Here is a 25,938-nt window from a genome sequence, read left to right on the forward strand (position 1 = left end):
TTTGGGATATTTCTCATTAAAACTAATATGATAATCCAACATCATAAATTCTCATAAGGTCAATGTTTTCTTAATTTATTCTTTTAGTTTTCTTGTAGTATATATTTTTAAAAGAATAATTTTTAGAAAAATGTTTATTAGCCAGGAGCATGTTTATTAACCTGGGCGATTGAGACAGGAGGATTGCAAGTTCAAGGCGAGCCACTCAACCAACTCAGTGAGACCCTGTCTCAAAATAAAAATTAAAAAGGGCTGGAGATGTTATTCAGTATTTTTCAGTATATGAAGTGCCTTGTGTTCAGTCTCCAGTACTATTTTTTTTTTTTTTTTAGTTTTTGATGGACACAACCTTTTTATTTTATTTTTATGTGGTGCTGAGGATCGAACCCAGTGCCCCGCGCATGCCAGGCAAGCACATTACAGCTTGAGCCACATCCCCAGCCCACCAAAAATTTTTTTAAAATGTTTATTTTATCAGGCAATATGTACGTATGCACTATTATCATTTTGAAATAACTAGAAAGGCTATAGAAAATTGAATTAGGTAACCCTCAACCTTTCAAGCAAGGTCATTTATTTAATGATAACATAAATTAATAGGAAACTTTGAAGATTTTCTAAAGTAATTAAGTATTATTGGAAAACAAATTCTTTTATAATTTTCAAGTATAATAGCAATAGTTTTACATTCAAATGGCTTTAATTACCTGCTAGAGTAAACCAAAGGAAGTTATATTTATGAGCAAGTAAGGGGAAGGTAAAAACCATCTATTGAAATCATCTTCAGATAAGACTCTCTGTTAAGTAATTTGTCTAATAAATGGATTGGTTTGTTATTTTCCTTTCCAAACATGTGCATATGACTTGCAATATATTACACAATCTTACAACATAAAACTGCACATACTTTTGCAATGCTTATGTTTGGAAATTTTATCCACAACCAATCTATGATATATTGAGTCGCATTTAAAAACCCATTTTAAAATGTCCTCTAGATAAATTTCACCTATGAAATTGCTTATAAAAAAACTATGTAAACAAATAAAAAGCATTTTAACATGGCTCAAGACAAAAGAAAATGTTATGCTATATAAACTACTTTAATTTACTTTCATCGGTTGACATTTCATGATTAGTTGAAATGTCACAACAAAAATAAATTTAAAACAAAGCTCTGAATAGCTGGCTTATATTTAGCCATCACTTATTAGAGTTACTTGTGCCAAATGCTTCACCCACAGTATAAAAAATGGTTGAAAAGATGCTTAAGTTTTAACATCTGCATTCAGTGAATTGAATAGTCTGTAAAGTTAAAAAAAGAAGAAGATCATTATCGGAGTAATAGGATTTCAAAAGAATATAATAATCATGATCAGATCCATCTGTTTTTGAGAATAATAAGAAAGATGTTACATTTTGTAAAGTAGATTGGATGGAAATAAGAAAGAAGTGGTATCAATGTGCTGACCAGCTCTTCCTTAATTTATTATAAATATATGAAAAGAGAGGAATATTTTCTTTTCCCCCTTAATTTACATGAGCACATAATTAAATGGCTGTTATTTTAGAAGGAGATGTATATATGCTAATACCCAGGAGCAGTTCAAGGATGCCAAATTGAAAATGGGATTTTGATTTCAATAGATGTTGTTCCCTTCTCCCTATTTTTTATACTAAAATTTATATTATAGTCCACTTGTGTTTAGAATTATAAAAATAAACTCGAATTTTTACAAATACTGCACTTTTTAAAAAATACAAACAATACAGTTTTTCTAATGACATACCCCAATAAAATTATTATGGTATTTTTATCTAACATTTTAGCATTTGGATAAAGGCAAATATCTCACTTTTTGCTTATTTTAAAACAATTTATTTATATATGAATCCCCGGGCTCTCTATAACCTTTAAATATATTCAGTAGATTTTCAGTAGTATGTTAATGATCTCACAACATAAAAAGCTTTTGAAGGAATGCTTTGAGTATACCAAAGGGTTATCATTTTTATTTTCCATATCCTTTTCCTCTACAATGAACATCTTTTGTCTTTCCCCAACTTGAAAACTGACTTAGGCTAACCCAGGAAGCTAGCCCACAGAGCCTACTGAATAGAAGGGGACTGGGAAATGCCAGTCAGCTAGGATGGTCAGGATCCAAATGCCTGGGGAGAAATTTAGAAACACAGAAACCACAGTTTGAATCCAGACAGGCAAAACAAAGAAGTGAAGGATGGGATCAAATTAAACAGAAAGAATATGGAGATGTAAATCCCATGCAATTGCCTAAAGAAACTACCAGCATGTCACTGGCCTTTATGGGTCAGTGCTCAACAGATATATGTGGGAAGAAAAAGCCACATTGAATAGCTACTGTGTTTATTTATCTTAAGCAGCAAATAAGGCAATGTAAAAATTGCAATAATTAATCATATTTTTAAATAATAAAGCAGGCACATTCCCTATTCATAGAAGATGCTGTGGTATGACACCTAAAACACTGTTTCAGGACTGTGGCACCCATTTCTTCAGCTCTTGGCCCTTTCCCAAAAATGGCCCTCTGCCAAAAGGAGTTTCCATACCCAAGGTGACACTCACCCTCTTCCGTAGTGATGTGCAGTGTAAGGTACAAAGCCACAACTTCCACAAACATCTTTCTTATCAAAAGACATTTTTGTAGGATTATTCCAATTTCACAGACACTAATGGGTTCAGCTGAGATATAGGTTGAAACTGTATTACAGTTCAACTTCACCTAGTACTCATGCTGTTTCTTACCCCTTTGTAGGTAAGAAAATCACTCCCCACCAAATCACTCTGTTGCTTAGAATATGTTTCCCAGGGAATCCAATCCAGAAAAGTTACATTTTACTCAGGGCAGTCCAGGGATGCCAACTTTAAGATGGGATTTTGAAGATAGAAAATCTGTCTCATAATGAAAAATACCATCACAGATAATTTGTTGAAAAGGCGTAAAATAAAGCATATAACACTGGAACACATATTATAATTTCACAGGTGCTGAACTAGAGAAAACTCAAATTATTAACATCTGTGATGAAAAAGAAAATATCATGATGGACACTACAGAAATACAGAAGATAATTAGAAATTATATTGAAAATTTGTACCCCAATAAAACAGAAAATACCAAAGGCATCAACAAATTTCTAGAGTCATGTGATTTGCCCAAACTGAATCAGGATGATATATAAAAGTTAAACAGATCAATTTCAAGCAATGAAATAGAAGACACCACCAGAAGCCTACCAACCAAGAAAAGCCCAGGACCAGATGGTTACACAGTTGAGTTCTACAAAACCTTCAAAGAAGAACTAATATCAATACTCCTCAAACATTTCATGAAATAGAAAAAGAGGGGACACTTTCAAAGTCATTCTATGAGGCCAATATCAGCCTGACTCCAAAACCAGACAAAGATACATCAAAGAAAGAAAACTTCAGACCAATATTTCTAATGAACATAGATCCAAAAATTCTAAATAAAATTCGGGCAAATCAAATACAAAAACATATCAAAAAGATAGTGCACCACAATCTCAAGTGGCGTTCATCCCAGGGATGCAAGGTTCAACATATGGAAATCAATAAATGTAATTCATCACATCAATAAACTTAAAGATAAGAATCATATAATCATCTAAATAGATGCAGAAAAAGCATTTGACAAAATACAGCACCCTTTCATGTTCAAAACACTAGAAAAACTAGGGATACCAGGAATATGTCTCAACATACTAAAAGTTATCTATGCTAAGTCCCAGGCCAAAAATCATTCTAAATGGAGAAAAATTGAAAGTGTTCCCTCTAAAACTGGAACAAGACAGGGATGCCCTCTTTTACCACTTATATTTACCATAGTTCTTAAAACTCTAGGCTAGAGCAATTAGAAAGATAAAAGGAATTAAAGGGATACAGATAGAAAAAGAAGAACTCTAACTATCGGTATTTGCAAATGACATGATTCCATACCTAGAGGATCCAAAAAATTCTGCCAGAAAATTCTAGAATGAATAAATGAATTCAGCAAAGTATCAGGTTATAAAATCAATACCCATAAATCAAAGGCATTTCTGTATATCAGAGAAAAAATCCTCTGAAAGGAAAACTACCCCATTTACAATAGCATCAAAAAAATAAAATAAAATACTTGGGAATCAACAAAAAAAGGTGAAAGACCTCTACAATAAAAACTACAGAATGCTAAAGAAAGAAATTTAAAAAGACCTTATAAGATGAAAAGTTCTCCATTGTTCTTGGATGGGGGGAATTAATATTGTCAAATGACCATACTACCTAAAGCACTCTGCAGATTTAATGCAATTTCAACAAAAATCCCAATGACATTCCCCATAAAAATAGGAAAAGCAATCATGAAATTCATCTGGAAAAATAAGAGACCCAGACAGAGATATTGGTCTGAAGTTTCCTTTGCTGAATTTATTTATTATTTCTAGAAGTTTTCTGGTGGAATTTTTTGGATCCTCTAGATATAGAGAATAGCCAAAGCAATCCTTAGCAAGAAGAGTGAGGCAAGTGGCATAACTATACCAGACCTTCAACTATGCTACAGAGCAATAGTAACAAAAACAGAATAATATTGGCACCAAAATAGACTTGTAGATGAATGGTACAGAATAAAGGACCCAGAGACAAACCCACATAAATACAGTTATCTCATATTAGACAAAGGTGTCAAAAACCTGTATTGGAGAAAAGATAGCCTCTTCAACAAATGGTGCTGGGAAAACTGGAAATCCATATGCAGCAAAATGAAATTAAGCCCCTATCTCTCATCACACACAAAACTCAACTCAAATTGGATCAAGGACCTAAGAATTAAAACAAAGACCTTGCTCATAATAGAAAAAAAAGTAGGTTCAAACTTTCATCATGTCGGATTAAGTCCCAACTTCCTTAATAAGACTCCTATAGTGCAAGAAATAAAGTCAACAATCAATAAATGGGATGTATTCAAACTAAAAAGCTTCTCCTCAGCAAAAGAAACAATCAGTGAGTTGAATAGAGAGCCTACAAAATGGGAACAAATTTTTACTACAAGCACATCAGATAGAGCACTAATTTCTAGGATATATAAAGAACTAAAAAATCTTAACACCAAAAAAACCCAAATAGCCCAATCAATAAATGGGCCAAGGAACTGAAGAGACACTTCTCAGAAGATGATACAGTCAATCAACAAATATATGAAAAAATATTCAACATCTTTAGCAATTAGAGAAATGCAAATCAAAACTACTCTAAGATTTCATCTCACTCCAGTCAAAATAGCAGCTATTAAGAATACAAAGAATGTGGGGGAAAAGGCACACTCATACATTGCTGGTGGGATTGCAAATTGGTACAACCAATATGGAAAGCAGTATAGAGATTCCTTGGAAAACTGGGAATAGAACCACCATTTGACCTAGCTATTCTGCTCCTCTATTCTGAAGGACTCAAAAAACAGCGTACTGCAGGGACACAGCCACATCAATGTTAATAGCAGCACAATTCACGATAGCTAAATTGTGGAACCAACCTAGATGCCCTTCAGTAGATGAATGGATAAAGAAAATGTGGTATATATACACAATGGAATAGTACTCAACCTTAAAAGAGAATAAAATCATGGCATTTGCAGGTAAATGGATGGAGTTGGAGAATATTATGTTAAGTGAAGTTAGCCAATTCCAAAAAAACAAATGCCAAATGTTTTCTCTGATATGTGAACGCTGATCCATAATGGGGCTTGGAGGAGTGGAGCATAGGAGGAATGGAGGAACTTTAGATAGGGCAAAGGGGAGAGAGAGGAAGTAAGGGGACCTTGAGGTAGGAAAGATGTTGGAATGAGAAGGACACCATTACCCTAAGTACACGTATGAAGACGTGAATGGTGTGACTCTACTTTGTGTACAACCAGAGACATGAAAAATTGTGCTCTATATGTGTACTAGGAATTTAAATGCATTCTGCTGTCATGTATAACAAATTAGAATAAACAAATAAATTTTTTTAAAAAGATGGAAGTAGTGACAAGTGTAATATCTCAAGTACTTGAGAGGTTGAAAGGAAGCCCTAATTAAAAGTACTGTGAATAAGGGAAGGTCAAAGAGATACAAGAGCCAATGAAAAGAACTTCCAATGGCCCAAAGTGGGATAATATGAGAATCAAAATAATTAATATACTATTGAATTACAGCCCAACACACAAGACAAATAACCATGAGTCCATATTGACATAAATAAATTAGTTTCAAAATGAGGGAGAAAAGACAAATTTCCTGCAGAAGAGTTCTAAATACTCCATTGCTGTCCCCGCTCTTGGAGGTAAATGCAGACTGATATTTTAGCAAAAACTGCAAAACATCCTGTACTATATATTTAGTTACAATTGATGATGTAGAACTTTGGTGAAATCTATTGCCCTGAATTTTATATATATATGCTAATATATATATCTCAAGACCATTTTCCTCACAAAAATGTTTACATGCATTTTACATAAGTTTAAGGAATATGTAGATGGTAACTTTATCTGGACTATCACCATGAGTTGAACTAAAGAGAAATACTAGAAAAGATTAATAAGTGAACTTAGTCAAAATGATTTGCCAAGGACTTACTGCTTAATATTTCATTCCAGGTTCAATAATAAAAGTCAGTCCTTGTGGGTAACTGAATGGATGATGCTTCAGGGCTTGCCTTAACCATCTCCACACAAATAGATTGTTATTACAAATAGGAATCTGATAGGGATGCTGCTCTGTACCCTTATGCTTGTTTATCCAATCTAGAACAAAAATTCAGCTGTTCAGAACTATGATTCTAAACTAATAAACCTGGTATTATCTGCTGAGACAAGGTTCCTGCCCCAAAATTTCCAGGTAAGAATGAAGCAGTTATAAGTACAAAAAGGTGGCCTGATGAGCACTGAACCATTAGAACATTACTTAGTATTTATTATTATATATTTGACCATTTTTAATTATCAATAAAAGTCTTTATGAAAAGCCCAATGATTTTTCTGCTTGCTTTACTGACATCTTGGCATAATTCAAGAATATGTTAAAGAATGAAAAGATGTATGATATTATGAAGAATCTTTCAAAAGAAAACTTTTGTTTGACAAAGAAGGAATTTTCAGATCATGAATATATGTACAGTATGTATACAACTTTCTCCATTCCATTTGTATTTGTATTTGTTTGACAAAAGATTCTAAATTCTGCTTTAAATGCAAGTGGAGTCAATTAACTCTGTATTTCTCAAACTGATATTTTGGAACAGCTAGACGTTTTTAAACATATATACATATGTAAATATATAGACATGTAAGTATATTGGAACACTATATATACAAATGGAATAGAGAAAAGTAAATTTTCATAAATCATTCAATGCTAATATATCAATTTGTTGAAATTGCTTAATTCCCTATTCAATAAACAAATATTTATTGTATACCATCTACGTGCCAAACCTTGTGCTGGGCAGTAAAGATTAGCAGTTATTCAAGACTAATATAATCGTGGCCTTTATGGAACTTTGACATAAGCCAGTCTCTAAGGAGCTACATGATTAATGAAACCATTTTTAGAGAATCCTAAGAAGTTTTGTGTACCTATGTTAACCTCAGAAACAAACAGACTTTCAGAAAACAATGCATAATGATATGACATACAATATACCAGGGAGATAAACTACATTTGTATGTATTCATTAAAATAGCCTTGAAATATATAAAACAAAATTGAATTAAATACAAAGAGAAAGTGATATACCATCAAAACTGCAGAATAATTCAATATTCTTATTCCAATAATTAATAGAGCAAGGAAACAAAAATGTTAAGTGTTCAAAAAAATTAGGCCAAAGTGATTTTCTGATTGCAAGACACTCTAAAAAGTACTTTAACTCAACTTCTTACCAGTTCTTAGTTGCTGAATTCTGTAAATTGAAGAGTAACACTAATGAGAGTTAATTTGCCTCTGATTCTTCATGCCAAAAAATGCAGGCAATTAGCATATAGACATATGAGTATATTTTTATTCTATTTAAAGTTCATTTGTGTGTTTTTTAAAATATCATTCCAAAGAGAAGGTATTTCCATCTAAGATATTTTCTTGCTGTTCTTAGGGAAACAGAATATAAAATCTAGGTTAGATAGCTTAGCTTAGCTCCAGCATTAACAAAGCCATTACAGGAGTAAATTAACACAGAAAACATAGAACCCAAACATAAGAGTTTGACCAAGCAAAGCATGTACATTTGCCTGGTGCAGTTTCATAGTCAAGTACTACTTGCATTTGTAGCCTTGGCAGACAAAAACTAACAAACAAAACCAAACAAACAAAAATTTCTTTGTGAAGAATTCCAAAATAGGAGGGAAGTAAAGTCCAGCTACTACTCACTACTGGAGTGGAATGAATGAAGATATTGCTTCTCCCTGCCTCCTGTGAGGTAAAATATGGTCAATGATTTAAGCACCAACAGTCAGATATGACTACTCAAGATTTCATCTCAAAGAAGTAATTCAAAACTGTAAGGCAAATAGGGCCCATTGCAGTGCAGCAATAGTAATGGTCAGAACCGTGTTAATGGGTGTCCATCGGCAACAGAGTCCAGCATCTTTCTTTACACTTGGCTTATGCTTTGTTCATCTTGACCCTTGACTGGTCCTCCAGTCATACAGAAATTCAATGCATTTTTACTAAATTATTTTCTGTTTAACCTGACAAGAGCAAGAAAGAAATCTTTGCAGAGTAGACACTATGCAGAACAAGAATCACTTGGAACCCAGAGAGGACAAAATTAGAAGCAACACAGAGCCTTTCCTCTGTCAAAACTTATTGGCAATCACTTATTCATTATTGGGGAGAAACTGAAGATTACCATCAGAAATCATTAGACCTTTATTATTCAGTTGTATGTTGATCTTATTAGGGAAATTGGTTTGATATTCTCAACAAAGTCTGCCATCATATTCATAATATCCAGAGTAAAAGAAGTCATGTAGGTATTTTTTTCATATAAGATATCTCAACTGGGCATTTAAATAAATATTATGTGATCCAGATGGAGAAATCTAGAAAAAGCACAAGAGAGGATGTTCTTTGCCTGCTCTGAGAAGATTTTTAAATTCAAAATACTATAGATAGTCCTAGACTAAAGGGTGTTAGACTAAGCTCCCAACATATGAAAATGTTCAACTGTAAAATGCAGAAAATTGTCCTAGAAATGCATTTTATCACTCATCCAACAGTTACGAACATTATCCTGCTTTACTGAAGCATAGCTTACATTTTTCCCAGCCTCTTCATCCCAGCCAAAATCAGTATCTAATTCAGATCTGCTTTTAGTTTGTTAAAATCTATGTTTGTGAATTATTTTGTAAAATAAAATGTCTCCAACTACAAAATAATTCAATGAATAGTCTAAATATTATTTAAATTTTGAAATATTTACAAAAAATAAAATGGTTGAATATTGTCAAATGCAGAGACAAATCTATAAGCGAACAATACTTCTTTATTAAATCAATTGAATAAACAGATTTTAAGTCATTAATCATACAAATAATTTCCACTAATAAAATCTTTAACTGATATTACATGTAGTTTGTAGATTCATGAAACTTCGTAAAAACAGTACCGTTTGCACATTATAATTGTAGATATATATGATTGCATATGTAATATTAATAAACTACAGGTGTTGGTCTTGAGGCAATAATTTCTACTTCCTAAGAAAGCTTATTTTGCACCTTTTAAGTTATCCCTCCCCTCCCATCAAGGCTGATTGGACTACATTGATCCAAGGACAGACAGCTATAATCTCTGTTGTCTAGTCAAGTACTGTGATCTGGGATAACCATATTCCCTTTTTGAATATTTGGAATTGGAAAGATAATAGATTACATAAGTGAAATGAAGGAATAAATTGTGTTTTAAAAAGAAGCTGCTGATGTGCGGGGGAAAGGCCATGATTAGCAAGTGCAAACATAATGGTGACAGTCATCATTAAAATCTATCAAATACTTACTTAATCATCATAATAACACTATGAAACACATACTCTTATTAGTCACATTTTACTTATAAGAAAACTGAGTCACAGAGAGAATAAGTAACATGCCCCAAGTCAAATATTTACAAAAAAAATAGGATTCAACTCCTGGCAATCTGAATCTATAGTTCTTATTCTTAGGAGTAATGAGAGAACATGGACACTAATAATAACAAAAAGATTATTCAATTTCCAAACAAAGGGAAACCCTGAAATAAGAATCTTACATATCCAGTTCCTTTGACAACAAACTACAATATACATTCTGTCCTTGGCCCCACATGAGATTTCAATATCCTGAAAACCAAATGTGCCAAATAAATATAACTAATATATGTATTTTTAAAAGGTTAAAAAATACACTGCCTATAATTCCTTCTAAAATTTCTAGTAGCTTACAATATCTAATTATTTATTCTAATATACTTAAACTTCAATAGGAACCATCATTCTCTCTGAGGGACACCAAGATTCTGAAGTGGAAATTAGGTTTATCATTATCAAGAATATAATTAACTAATATTCATTATCAAAGAGGCAAAAAGTTCCTGTTTTCTAGGAACTCAATTACAAATATTTATTCAGTACCATTGCCACATATTCTAGGCAGTGAGGATATAGCAAATAAAACAACACAAAACAAAAACTCCTGCCTCATTGAATTTATATTCTGTTGGGAGCAGGCAAGTTCAAAAAGTAAATTTAAAAAGTATAGTAGAAAGTCAATTTCAATAGGCAACTCCCGAAGCAGAACAGTTCCAAACCACAACATCACACTGCAAGACCCGAGCTGAACTTACTTATCCGCACGATTAAAGAAGAAGACACTCCTATGAGAACTCCCAGGAAATGGACACACTGGTTGAGTTTTACATTTGACCTTTTAAAGAACTGTGGTCATAGATACATCATGATTTGTAAGGACTGTCCAAAATAAGAAGCTTATTTATACGTGACTATTCTGGTTGCCTGACTTCCTGGACAAATTTGGTATGAGAACACTATAAAATTTAGACAAAATTTATTATTTTGAACTGGATTCATAATATAGTAATTAATATCTGTAATGCTCATAAATGACATGATAAATCAGTATTATAATGGACCTTTATATCAGATAATATAAAAATTGACAATTGAAAAAGAGAAAGAACATTATCTCAAATGTGGCTTTCCACACAAGTGAAAGGATCACTTATATAAAATTGACACATCCAACATTTTGTATAAACAGACACAGCTGAAAGTAAATAAGTCACACAGAAATATACATGCAGCTCTTTTCCACTCCCTATGATAAAGAGTGTCATAACACTTTTGAGGTTTGATTGCTGACAGTTTTTACTTCCCTACTTTCCATGGTTTCTGCCCCACAACTGAGCAAGTTGATTAGAAAGCCCAGATACTCCCTTCTTTGGAGATGGCAGGAAGCTCAGAATACACAGTCCTGACCCATGCAAAGAAGGCATACTCAGCCCCACAACCAAACACAATAAAACCCCAAGCCATCCCTTTACACTGCCCTCTCAAGCCATTTTTTAAACCTGCTTAGGAAAACCTGCCCTACTTTCTCCAAGAAAGCCTCATTATCTAAGTAACAAAAGCTTTTTCATACCCTCTTGGTGTGTATATAGCATCATCAGTCTTGACATATGAAGCTAATTTTTGATGTTGGTAGTGGGGGATCCATCTCCCTCTGCAGTGTGACCATAATTGGTGCAGTAGGCAAGAGTGTCCAGATGATGTACACCACACAGGAGTCTTTCTTCTTTTGTTTTGGCTTGCTAACTGACCCTGCTGCCTATTAGAGAACATTCACACAGCTATTGCCTGCTGGTGAAGCTTGTGCTTGAGCTATGCAACTTCGGGTTACATTTACTACTCCTCCCAATCTTCTGTTATGTACTTAATTGACCTGTATCAAAAGTTTCACTATTTGGCACTGAAGAACAGAAGTATGAGATTGGGGGCCTTCTGAAAGTGGCCCTGGATTATACATCTTGGCCTGGACCTATCTGCATCTTAGATTAGATCATGTGTTTTGCTTCCAATGTAAGCTGCCACTGACTCTAGGTTCAAGAGAAGGGTTCTTACCCAGTGATGGCTGGGTTTTGTTTCAATTGGGCATTGCTCATTTTCTACAAAGAGATCAGGAGAAAGGCTTATATCCTGTGCAACATATGGGCCCACCGGGTGGTATCTTGTGTGGAGGAAGAACAGTCAGCTCATGGCATGCTGGGGTCACATTCATAAAAACAGATGGCTCACTAAGACATCACAAAATGTTTATGCTGCTGTTGCTGCCTATACCTTAGTCACCAACAAACAGCCTGACTCTTAAGTTTCTAAGTAAAATCACCCATGGACCTACTATGACACTTCCAATGGGTTATAATTCAAGCCTAGGACCCTTACACTCAATGGAGCAACCATTGACATGGTGGAGGCACCTAACTCTGAATATATTGATTTGAAAATCTCTGAAAGAAGACAAAATTTATAAACGGAAGTATATCCAGTAACAAACAGTTGGTTTTTTTTTAATTGATACAAGGAATGGAAACTAAGAAACTGAATCAGGGATAGGTCCATACTTTGACCCAATTGGAAATCTAATTTTACTAAAATAAAACAATAAAAGAGAAATGATAAGCTTTTGTGCTAGCTACAATATAAGTTCTAAATTAACTCTAACATCTGTTGAAATTCCCCAGTTGCCAAGCTATAATTACCTCAATCAATACTGAAGATTAAATTATAGTTATTCTTGGGGATCCCACTAAATATAAATACACCCTCTATACTCTTGGGGGAGTTACAAAGTATAAAGTAGAGGCTAATGGGTAGGTCTCAACTTAGCAAAACCATTCCTTTGCATAAATTACTCAGTTCTGTTATCCATCACCCTAAAATATCCCAGAACAGTCATGAGGCTCTTTGCCCAAATATATTAAATGAAAATTAAACGAAGTTTTTGACACTGCAGTTATCTTGATAAAAAGGGACTATATAGGCTTTCTCCATCAAGAATTGCTCTAAGTCCTACTTAGGGAAGGCATTACTATCACTAGTGTAATCCAGTAACAGCCTATAATGGTGTGGATATGAGGTGTCCCCCAAAAGCTCCTGTGTCAAAGCAGGAATATTTGGGGTTAAAATGAGTTGATTATGAGAGCTATAATCTGATCAGTCCATCCCAATTTGAACAGGCTGACCGAGTGGTAAATGTAAGGCAGGTGCGGTGTGACTGGAGGAGGCGGGTCACTGCAGGCATGCCCTAGAAGGGTTTATCTTCTTTGTGGTCTCTTCCCATTTATCTCTCTGCTTCCTGCCCTCCAAGCGGTGACCAGTGCTTCTTTGCCACATCCTTCTGCCATGATGTTCTGACTTACCTTGGACCCAGGGCAATGGACTCAGCCAATCATGGACTAAAACTGTGAGCCTAAATAAACCTTACCTCCTCTAAGTTGTTCTTGTCAGGTATTTTGATCACAGCAATGCAAAGCTGACTAACAAAGAGACCAATTTGCCCTTTTCTTAAACTTAGAAGAATTAATGATTCTTCATAGTCATCTACTGTAACCTTAATATCACATTCCCATCCACTCAGGTCATCTCACCTAACATCAAATTAATGACTCCAACCAATCAGTAATTTTTTAAATATTTTACTATTATAGAATCAGTTAATACATTCTGTTCAATGTCTATTTCAACATCCTCTCCACCAAAAATTGCATTTATCTTTGAAGACACATGATACCCCTTTATCTTTCTACCCATGGGTTACTTCAACAGCCCACCCATGATGCACAATCTTTGAAGGCAAGTTCTAAATTTCAACTTTCTATAAGAGCACAGCTTTTACATCATACCATCTTCCCCTAAAGAGATTCAGTTTACATACTTACTAAGGACACACAGTCACAAAAGAGTTCACAAAAAGGGACGAGGCCATTGCCTCCTGCAAAATAAAAGACCGCAACACCTTGGTTAAAATTCGGAAAATTGCCTAATAAGCCAAGGGTCACCTCATCCTTGACACTGCTAAGAAATAGCTGTTGTACCTTAGTCCCCACAATATTAAAACAGGCTAACAACTTTTAGACCTTTTTGGATTCTGGAGGTAACATATTCCAAATTTATAAATGGATTTATGCTGTTACTCACAAATCACCCCACCTTGAATGAAGTCCTCTACAACAGATGGATCTAGAATCTGTCCAAATTGTAATACAACAGGCAGTCCTGCTGGGCCCCCTTTTCCCCAAGACTTCTTCCCTGTAAAGGCTTACAAACCTCTTCTCTGAGTCCTGGAATACATAAATCACCTGTAATGGCCATGAATTTCCCATGGACTGTCATTGAAGAAACTGCCTTCCTTGGCATCATATTACTCACCATTAGAACAGCATTTGTGTCTTCTTGAGTCCTGATCCTCCATATCCAGTTGCACATTATGCTTTGGGTGACAGGAAACACACCCTGAAAACTTAGAACTGTTACTGAGGCCTCCTTGCTACAGGATAAAGCCAAACCTGAACCTCTTGCAATTCTCACCTGCAGTAGCTTTTCCTATTCCCAACCCTCATTCATCCCTCTTCTTCTTCTGTACTGAATCTGGGCAAGCTGATAAGAAAGCCCTTCCACTAGGATGTGCCCTTCTTTGGTACCAGAAGAAACTTCAAATCACATAAGCTCTGGCCTATGCATAATAGAATTCTTACCCTGGCCTCACCCCTAACCACAATAAAATCCCAAGGAGTCTCTTTTTCCTATTTTCTCATGCCACTTTTGTACTTTCCTTGGAACATACCCTCCCCTCCCCAGAAAGTCACGTTACATAAGTGATTCACTCTCTTGAGGCATGTGTAGCATCACCAGTCTTAACATTCAAACCATATTTGTGAGGGTGGTGTTCCACCCTTTCCCTGCAGAGGAAACACAAAACCCTTTTACATGAATTACTTAAACATGCCTCCATTTTTATTATAAACTTTTTGAGCTTTGTTGCCACTCTTTAAAAACAAAAATACCATATTTAAGCACTAGATACCTACTTTGATTCTAGTGATCTGAATGTACTGAACAAATGAAACATTCCAAATGTTTTCATGTGACAAATACATATTGAATTCATGTTACAGGTCTAGAATTCTGCTATACATTAAGGATATTATGGAGCTTTCATTCTAATAGAAAACCTAGACAATGAATGCCATTTTAATAAATGTCAATTTCCATAACATATTCCATAACATAGAAGAATAACAACAAGCTAGGTGTGGTGGCACACACCTGTAGTTCCATCTACTCAAAAGGCTGAGGCAAAAGGACCACAAGTTAGAGGCCAACCCTGACAATATAGTGAGAACCTGTTTCAAAAAATGAAAAAAGATAATCTTGGGGTGTAGCTTAGTAGTGGAGAACTTGCCTAACATCCATGAGGCCCTGGGGTCGGTTCCTAACCACAAACACACACACACACACACACACACACACACACACAAATAAATATATTATACTAATTTTAAACATTTTTGGCAAAAAAAAATTAATGTCAGTTTCCAACTATGACAAATTCCACAGTTATATTATACTATGTGGACCTATCTATGTTACAGGGATCAATCTTAGACACACGGGAATATATATAAAAGTGATATCTTATAAAAGTGATATCTGGCCTGAAAGCTGAAGAATAAATAGAAGTAAACTATGTTAAAAAGGGAAGAGGAGAAATTCAAGCAGAGGGATGACCACAAGCAAAGCCACGGTGGCAGAAACTGCAAGTGATTTGCTCTGCAAATCAGAGCAACCTGTACCACGTCAGGCTCCAGGGTAAGCATGACAATATCAGATTCATGTTGCCAAATGATCACTCTGGGTCAGTATAAAGAATAAACTAAAGAAGAGATTAGTTTTATTATTCATTTACAGAAATAACGTGTTAAATATAATTCCCTATCACAATGAAAATAAAATCTCACTTATTTATAGCAATCTAAAATTTATAGACAGCAGATATGTAGTTGTCCTAAAGAGACCTTGATATTAACTGCCCCCACTTAGTGTATAAATTCAACTGCTACAGGACAATAACACCCTAGGGGAAAATAATAATTTTAATACCCATGTAAGAATCTAAATCATTTCATATACTTGCTTCCCATGCAGCAGAGTGTTGACAGCAGGCCTGACATTGCTAATCCTAGAAAGATTTGCTTAAAATTTGGCTCCTTGGCCTTAGAATTGGAACTTGGATTTGGGGAGAGTTACTGCTATTTCCAGAAGTGATAAGAGTGCCAAAAATATTTGCATAAATTTGGTTTGTGATGAATCCTTGCTTTTCTTCTGAATCTCAAACACTACAGGCAGAGGGCTCTATGGGACTATCCTTCAGTAATTACCCTTGGGTGTTGTGTCTTTAGTGGGCTTCCTTAGGACACATCACTGCCACTTGTGGAGGAAGTAGGCAAGTCCTATGATTTTACTGGGGAGGAGTCTTGGAAGCTTATGTCTGGTTTCCTTCAAGTTTCATTCCATAAGTCTCTCTCTTTTGCTAATTTGCTTTGTATTGTTTCAGTATAATACACCATAGCTGTATGACCATATTTTCAGTCTTATGGGTCCTACTTACAAATTGCTGAACCTGGTGGTAATCTTGGGAACCACCCACACATTTTCCATGTGATTAATAAATAGTGAATATGTCATTTATTCTTGTTTTAAATTGTTGATATTTATGAAGTATTAGTAAAATATTAACATATACATTTTACCTAGTCATATTTTAAAGCAACAGAGGAAAAAATAAAATAGGAGTTAATAAAATAGGGAAAATTTTCCAGCAAGTGGTATATTCTTGATATCCACTGATACAAGTTTCATTGTTAAGTTTCTGTTCCTATGCATTCTCTGTAAATGTTTCTCGGGGTATACTCCCAGATAGATAGCTAAAAACAAATATGTATATAAATATAGACATGGACATACATGTACATATATATTTAGAAAGAGAGTGGAAATAGAGAGATACCTAATAAATTTCCCTAAGAACAGATCAAAAGAAAACTTTTGATTATGACAGCATATAGAGTAATACAAGTGTTTCTTGTATCACATAAATTCAATATGGCATTTTTAATTAAAAAATATTTTTCGTTACATAGGAATATCAGGTGCTCAGGATGTGCTTGGTCCTTATTGAACTAGCCTAGCAGGTATGGTTATACAAAAAAATATCTAAGTCTACAAGGCTTTCACATGAAGACTAAAAAGACTTTTTATTTATTTATTTATTTATTTTGATACTGGAGATTGATCCCAGGAGGGCTTAACTTCTGAGCCATATCCCTAGCTAATTTCCTTTTTTAATTTCGTTATTTAGAGACAGATTCTCACTAAGTTGCTGAGGCTGAACTTGCGATCCTCCTATCTCAGCCTCCTGAACCACTGGGATTACAGATGTGTACCCTGCACAGGCTAAAGACAAGATTCTTAATTATCACTTGCGTGTCTAAATATTCTCTGCCTACTCTCCATTAAAATCCAGACTATCAATGGAAAGTTGTGCTTCAAATTCTTAGTATATTTTAACATCCTTGATTAATGCCAAATATAATGGGGTATATAAAAACAGAAGAAAATATAGCATATTATTAGTAAAGGGTTGAAAAATTATTAGTTTCAGTGGAAAATATCCTACATTATTCCAGAGTTCTAAGATATTTGGACATTCCTTTATAGGACACAAATGTGTAAGGTAAAGAGCACCAAACCTTGAATATATTTTACCACTGGGGATTTTAATTCAACACTTTGAATTTCATATTATTTCAATCATTTTCTGAATGAACTACACGATAATATAAGATTCCAGAAGGGAGTCATCACCTTAATTTCTTCTCAAAAATTTCAAAGAGAGGTAGACACATCGCCCCAATTGGAGGAGGTGCGGAGCAGAGCCGACTCCCACACCTGCAAGGTGTTACCTGGGACCGACCGGCGGAGCAGGCCCAGCGGCCCGCCGGCATGGTAGACACATTGCCCCAATTGGAGGAGAGGTGGAGCAGAGCCGCCACCCACGCCTGCAAGGTAGGCAGACCTGCGACCGACCAGCGGAACAGGCCCAGCGGCCTGCTGGCGTGGTAGACACATCGCCCCAATTGGAGGAAGGTCCCAGCTACCACCCACAAGGTAGGCAGACCGCGCATCCTGGAGAAGGGGCCCAGCAGCACATAAGCCTAGTTGAAAGATCACCCCAATTGGAGGAGGGGCACAGCCGCCGCCTGTGCCTGCAAGGTAGGCAGACCTGCAAACTGGAGAACAGGCCCAGCGGCCTGCCAGCATCATAGACAGATGATCCCTATTGGAGGAAGGGCCCAGCCATTGCCCGCAAGGTAGGCAGACCACACGACCTGGAGAAGGGGCCCAGCGGCCCGCCAGCGAGATAGACAGATCACCCCAATTGGAGGAGGAGCACAGCCGCCGCCCGCCCCTGCAAGGGAGACTTTGCAATTATACAAGAGCAATATAAATATATAGGGGAAAAATTCAATAACACAACAGTTTCACCAAGCAGAAAGAAACGCGAGCAGTATGAAAAGACAAGGAAAGAAAGGACCACAAGCAATGCAGGTCAACTCAACTTTAGAAGAGGTAATAGCTGCAGCAGATGGAATGTCAGATAAAGAATTCAGGACTTACATGCTTCAGATGATCTGGAGTATCAAGGAAGACATTAGACTGCAAAATCAGACAATGAAAGATCACTTTGACAATGAGTTACATAAACAAATCCAAGAAGCAAAAGATCAACTATATAGGGAGATAGAGGTTATAAAAAACAAACAAACAGAAATCCTACAAATGCAGGAAGCAATAAACCAACTTAAAAACTCAAATGAGAATACTACCAGCAGAGTAGAACACTTAGAAGATAGAACATCAGACAGTGAAGACAAAGTATTTCAACTTGAAAAGAACATAGACAGCTCAGCGAGACTGTTAAGAAACCATGAGCAGAACATCCAAGAAATTTGGGATAACATAAAGAGACCAAACTTAAGAGTCATTGGGATACATGAAGGTATAGAGGTCCAAACCAAAGGAATGAGCAATCTGTTCAACGAAATAATATGAGAAAACTTCCCAGACTTGAAGAATGAGAAGAATCCCAAATCCTAGAAGCCTACAAGACGCCGAATGTGCAAAATCATAAGAGATCCACACCTAGACACATTATAATGAAGATGCCCAACATACAGAATAAGGAGAGAATTCTAAAAGCTTCAAGAGAAAGGAAGCAGATTACATTTAGGGGTAAACCAATCAGGATAACAGCTGATCTTTCAACACAGACTCAGAAAGCTAGAAGATCCTGGAACAACATATTTCAAACACTGAAAGAAAATGGGTTCCAACCAAGAATTGTGTATCCAGCGAAATTAAGCTTCAGGATGGAAGAGGAAATTAAAGCCTTTAACGATAAACAAAAATTAAAAGAATTTGCAGCTAGAAAACCATCTCTTCAAAACATCCTTGGCAAAACATTACAGGAGGAGGAAATGGAAAATAACAATGAAAACCAACAGTGGAAGGTAGTACAGTAAAGGGAAAAATAATCAAAGAGGAAAAACAAATCATGTTAAGTAACATAAATAAACAAATATGGCTGGAAGAACAATCCATATCTCAATAATAACCCTAAATGTTAATGGCTTAAACTCACCAATTAAGAGACACAGGCTAGTAGAATGGATCAAAAAAAAAAAAAAAGATTCAACAATATACTGCCTACAGGAGACACATTTGATAGGAAAAGACATACATAGACTGAAGATGAAAGGTTGGGAAAAATCATATCACTCATATGGACTTTGGAAACAAGCAGGAGTGTCCATACTCATATCAAATAAAATAGATTTCAAGCCAAAGTTAATCAAAAGGGATAAAGAAGGACACTACATACTGCTCAAGGGAACCATACACCAACAAGACATAACAATCATAAATATATATGCTCCAAACAATGGTGCAGCTATGTTCATCAAACAAACTCTTCTCAAGTTCAAGAGTCTAATAGACCACCATACAATAATTATGGGAGACATTAACACACCTCTCTCACCACTGGACAGATCTTCCAAACAAAAGTTGAATAAGGAAACTATAGAACTCAATAATACAATTAATAACCTAGACTTAATTGACATATATAGAATATACCACCCAACATCAAGCAGTTACACTTTTTTCTCAGCAGCTCATGGATCCTTCTCAAAAATAGATCATATATTATGTCACAGGGCAACTCTTAGACATTATAAAGGAGTAGAGATAATACCATGCATCCTATCTGATCATAATGGAATGGAACTGAAAATCAACGATAAAAGAAGGAAGGAAAAAGAATACATCACTTGGAGAATGAACAATAGGTTACTGAATGATCAATGGGTTATAGAAGACATCAAGGAGGAAATTAAAAAATTCTTAGAGATTAATGAAAACACAGACACAACATATCGGAATCTATGGGACACATTGAAAGCAGTTCTAAGAGGAAAATTCATTGTTTGGAGTTCATTCCTTAAAAATAGAAAAAACCAACAAATAAATGATCTCACACTTCATCTCAAAATCCTAGAAAAAGAAGAGCAAATCAACAGCAAAAGAAGTAGAAGGCAAGAAATAATTAAAATCAGAGCTGAAATTAATGAAATCGAAACAAAAGAAACAATTGAAAAAATTGACAAAACTAAAAGTTGGTTCTTTGAAAAAATAAATAAGATCGACAGACCTTTGCCATGCTAACGAAGAGAAGAAGAGAGAGAACTCAAATTACTAGCATACATGATGAAAAAGGCAATATCACAATTCAGAAATACAGAAGATTATTAGAAATTATTTTGAATCTTTATACTCCAATAAAATAGAAGATAGTGAAGGCATCGATAAATTTCTTAAGTCATATAATCTACCCAGATTGAGTCAGGAGGATATAGACAACCTAAACAGACCAATATCAATCGAGGAAATAGAAGAAGCCATCAAAAGACTACCAACTAAGAAAAGCCCAGGACCAGATGGGCATACAGCAGAGTTTTACAAAACCTTTAAAGAAGAACTAATACCAATACTTTTCAAGCTATTCCAGGAAATAGAGAAAGAGGGAGAACTTCCAAATTCATTCTACGAGGCCAACATCACCCTGATTCCTAAACCAGACAAAGACACTTTAAAGAAAGAAAACTACAGACCAATATCTCTAATGAATCTAGATGCAAAAATCCTCAATAAAATTCTGACGAATCGGATACAAAAACATATCAAAAAAATTGTGCACCATGATCAAGTAGGATTCATCCATGGGATGCATGGCTGGTTCAATATACGGAAATCAATAAATGTTATTCACCACATCAATAGTCTTAAATATAAGAACCATATGATCATATCGATAGATGCAGAAAAAGCATTTGACAAAGTACAGCATCCCTTCATGTTCAAAACTCTAGAAAAACTAGGGATAACAGGAACATACCTCAATATTGTAAAAGCTATCTATGCTAAGCCTCAGGCTAGCATCATTCTGAACGGAGAAAAATTGAAGGCATTCCCTCTAAAATCTGGAACAAGACAGGGATGCCCTCTCTCACCACTTCTGTTCAAAATAGTTCTCGAAACACTGGCCAGAGCAATTAGACAGACGAAAGAAATTAAAGGCATAAAAATAGGAAAAGAAGAACTTAAATTATCACTATTTGCAGATAACATGATTCTATACCTAGCAGACCCAAAAGGGTCTACAAAGAAACTATTAGAGCTAATAAATGAATTCAGCAAAGTGGCAGGATATAAAATCAACACGCATAAATCAAATGCATTCCTGTATATCAGCGACAAATCCTCTGAAATGGAAATGAGGACAACCACTCCATTCACAATATTCTCAAAAAAAATAAAATACTTGGGAATCAACCTAACAAAAGAGGTGAAAGACTTATACAATGAAATCTACAGAACCTTAAAGAGAGAAATAGAAGAAAATCTTAGAAGATGGAAAAATATACCCTGTTCATGGATAGGCAGAACCAACATCATCAAAATGGCGATATTACAAAAGTTCTCTATAGGTTTAATGCAATGCCAATCAAAATCCCAACGGCATTTCTTGTAGAAATAGATAAAGCAATCATGAAATTCATATGGAAAAAAAAAGACCCAGAATAGCAAAAACAACTCTAAGCAGGAAGTATGAATCAGGCGGTATAGCGATACCAGACTTCAAACTATACTACAGAGCAATAGTAACAAAAACAGCATGGTACTGGTACCAAAACAGGCGGGTGGACCAATGGTACAGAATAGAGGACACAGAAACCAATCCACAAAATTACAACTATCTTATATTTGATAAAGGGGCTAAAAGCATGCAATGGAGGAAGGATAGCATCTTCAACAAATGGTGCTGGGAAAACTGGAAATCCATATGCAACAAAATGAAACTGAATCCCTTTCTCTCGCCATGCACCAAAGTTAACTCAAAATGGATCAAGGAGCTTGATATCAAATCAGAGACGCGCCTTCTGATAGAAGAAAAAGTTGGCTACAATCTACATACTGTGGGGTCGGGCTCCAAATTCCTCAATAGGACACCCATAGCACAAAAGTTAATAACTAGAATCAACAAATGGGACTTACTCAAACTAAAAAGTTTTTTTCTCAGCAAAAGAAACAATAAGAGAGGTAAATAGGGAGCCTACATCCTGGGAACAAATCTTTACTCCTCACACTTCAGATAGAGCCCTAATATCCAGAGTATACAAAGAACTCAAAAAATTAAACAATAAAATAACAAATAACCCAATCAACAAATGGGCCAAGGACCTGAACAGACACTTCTCAGAGGAGGACATACAATCAATCAACAAGTACATGAAAAAATGTTCACCATCTCTAGCAGTCAGAGAAATGCAAATCAAAACCACCCTAAGATACCATCTCACTCCAGTAAGATTGGCAGCCATTATGAAGTCAAACAACAACAAGTGCTGGCGAGGATGTGGGGATAAGGGTACACTTGTACATTGCTGGTGGGACTGCAAATTGGTGCAGCCAATTTGGAAAGCAGTATGGAGATTTCTTGGAAAGCTGGGAATGGAACCACCATTTGACCCAGCTATTCCCCTTCTAGGTCTATGCCCTAAAGACCTAAAAAGAGCATGCTACAGAAACACTGCTACATCGATGTTCATAGCAGCACAATTCACAATAGCAAGACTGTGGAACCAACCTAGATGCCCTTCAGTAGACGAATGGATAAAAAAAAATGTGGCATTTATACACAATGGAGTATTACTCTGCATTAAAAAATGACAAAATCATAGAATTTGCAGGGAAATGGATAGCATTAGAGCAGATTATGCTAAGTGAAGCTAGCCAATCCCTAAAAAACAAATGCCAAATGTCTTCTTTGATATAAGGAGAGTAACTAAGAACAGAGTAGGGACGAAGAGCATGAGAAGAAGATTAACATTAAACAGGGATGAGAGGTGGGAGGGAAAGGGAGAGAGAAGGAAAATTGCATGGAAATGGAAGGAGACCCTCAGGGTTATACAAAATTACATACAAGAGGAAGTGAGGGGAAAGGGAAAAAACAAGGGGGAGAAATGAATTACAGTAGATGGGGTAGAGAGAGAAGAGGGGAGGGGAGGGGAGGGAAGGAGGGATAGTAGAGAATAGGAAAGGCAGCAGAATACAACAGACACTAGTATGGCAATATGTAAATCAGTGGATGTGTAACCGATATGATTCTGCAATCTGTATACGGGGTAAAAATGGGAGTTCATCACCCACTTGAATCAAATTGTGAAATATGATATGTCAAGAACTATGTAATATTTTGAACAACCAACAATAAAAAACTTAAAAAAAATTTCAAAGAGAGTTCCAGGTAAAAAGAAATGACAGATGTGCCTAGAATTTAATTTCTATTCTATGTTAGGACAATATATTGCAGGGTTCTACCTTCTATATATCATGTAGGTCTGCAGGCCACTTCCATTGTGAGAATAAATTCTTTTGTCTGATTTAGCTGTCTCTGAACATTAATCAATATAATTTCAAATGATTACAGGTCCTGCATGTGAGAAATATGTACTCCCAAAGCACTACAAGTCCAATTTACCTGACTTCATTTGGTAACTTATTTTCATGGGATTTGATGGATTGCTTTCCTTGATTTTTGAAAAAACATGGTTTTTCTGTCCAACAAGAATGCTTTGTGAATGTCACAATTTGTCTTATCAGTCATGGTAATGAAGTAACCTCAGTGAACCAGAAATAAGAAGGGATTTTCCTCACAGTGCTCCCCACATATTTGTTCTCCTGTTTTTGAATATTTATGACAAAAGCATAGATATCTTCTTTTCAGAATTTAAAAACACTTTGAAAAAAGACATATATAGAAGGCATTATTGTCTAGTCTCTCTATTTTCCCATCTGTCAGTGATGTCAAGTATAGTTAGAGTCTGTGCTAAAATAACTTTACACCAGCTATGGTGATCATGTATGGCCAAAGCAAAAACCTTCAGAGATTCTCAGAATGGCATTACTCACTTAGGGACAAAAACAAAACATAAAACAATATTGATATGAATCTGCTTTCCTTACATAGGTCAAGTTCTCTGTCCTGCACAATCTGAGCCCTGCCTGCCTCTTTAAATTTCTCTCTTTCTTGTCCTCATCCTATACTTTATTTTCATAACTCTAAATTGTCTATGTATCTGTTCTAAAAGGACACCTTGGTTTTGTTTTCATCAGGTGCAATAGGTCACACAGACAAGAAACTGATTGTCACTAAGAGAAGCACATACTCCCAAATCCCTAGAAATGGGAGGCAATGTGCCACACTAGGGTCCTGTAGGGAGGGACCAGGGCCGATCAGGAGCTGAGAAGAGAAAACACGGGCCAAAGCCTTTATTGGCATTTTTCTGAGAATAAATGGGCAAGGCAGGGTAGATATGCTGAGTAAAGTTGGATTTGATAGTTTAAAAAGTTTTGTAGGGCATTAGCTATTTGGACTACCTCTATGTGCCTATTACCTGGTCCTGGGTTAATATAGGCCAGGGAGAATATTGGCTTAGTATTTGAAGAGTTTTGATAAAGGAGATGGTTGGGGCATGGGCTATACTTTCGTTAAATTATATGTGAAAAGTTCTCTGGAGTGGGAATCATTTGCTCTCTCTGGGAATTAGCTAGCAGTGGGAAGGATATCTCTCTAATATCAAGGCTCCAAATGTCAGAGAATCAAGAACATAGAAACTATAGTAAATATAGTGGCCCATAATACCATGTTCTTTGTTCCTTGCACTTTCCTCATGCAAATTCTTCTAAAATCCTCCTCCCATATACTTCTACATGTTAGCTTATTTTTATATTCTAAGATTTAGTTAAGATATAGATTCATCCTAGAAACCTTGTCAGATGACTCCTGCTAGATCCAGACTGGGAAACTGTCACTTCAGGGTGTTCCCAAAATATCACAGACATATGGTTACCATGCTTTTTTACCTAATAACTATAAATGTCTTATATCTACTGTAATGAACTTCTTGAGGAAGGGAATGTCTCTCTTTTTTTTTTTTGTCCTCAGTACCTCTCACAGTATTCAGTACATAGTAGGCATTAAATGCATGCTTGTTGAATTAATTTAGATAGACTCCCAGGTAAGATAGTTTCTATCAACCTAGCTTTATATATTTTATATATTTTAACATAGCATCATTCAATTATAATTCTACAAGTTCCCCAGATTTATTCTTTTTCAAATACAAATA

This window comes from Marmota flaviventris, chromosome 7 (genome assembly GCF_047511675.1).
Source record: "Marmota flaviventris isolate mMarFla1 chromosome 7, mMarFla1.hap1, whole genome shotgun sequence".
In the NCBI taxonomy this organism is placed as follows: domain Eukaryota; kingdom Metazoa; phylum Chordata; class Mammalia; order Rodentia; family Sciuridae; genus Marmota; species Marmota flaviventris.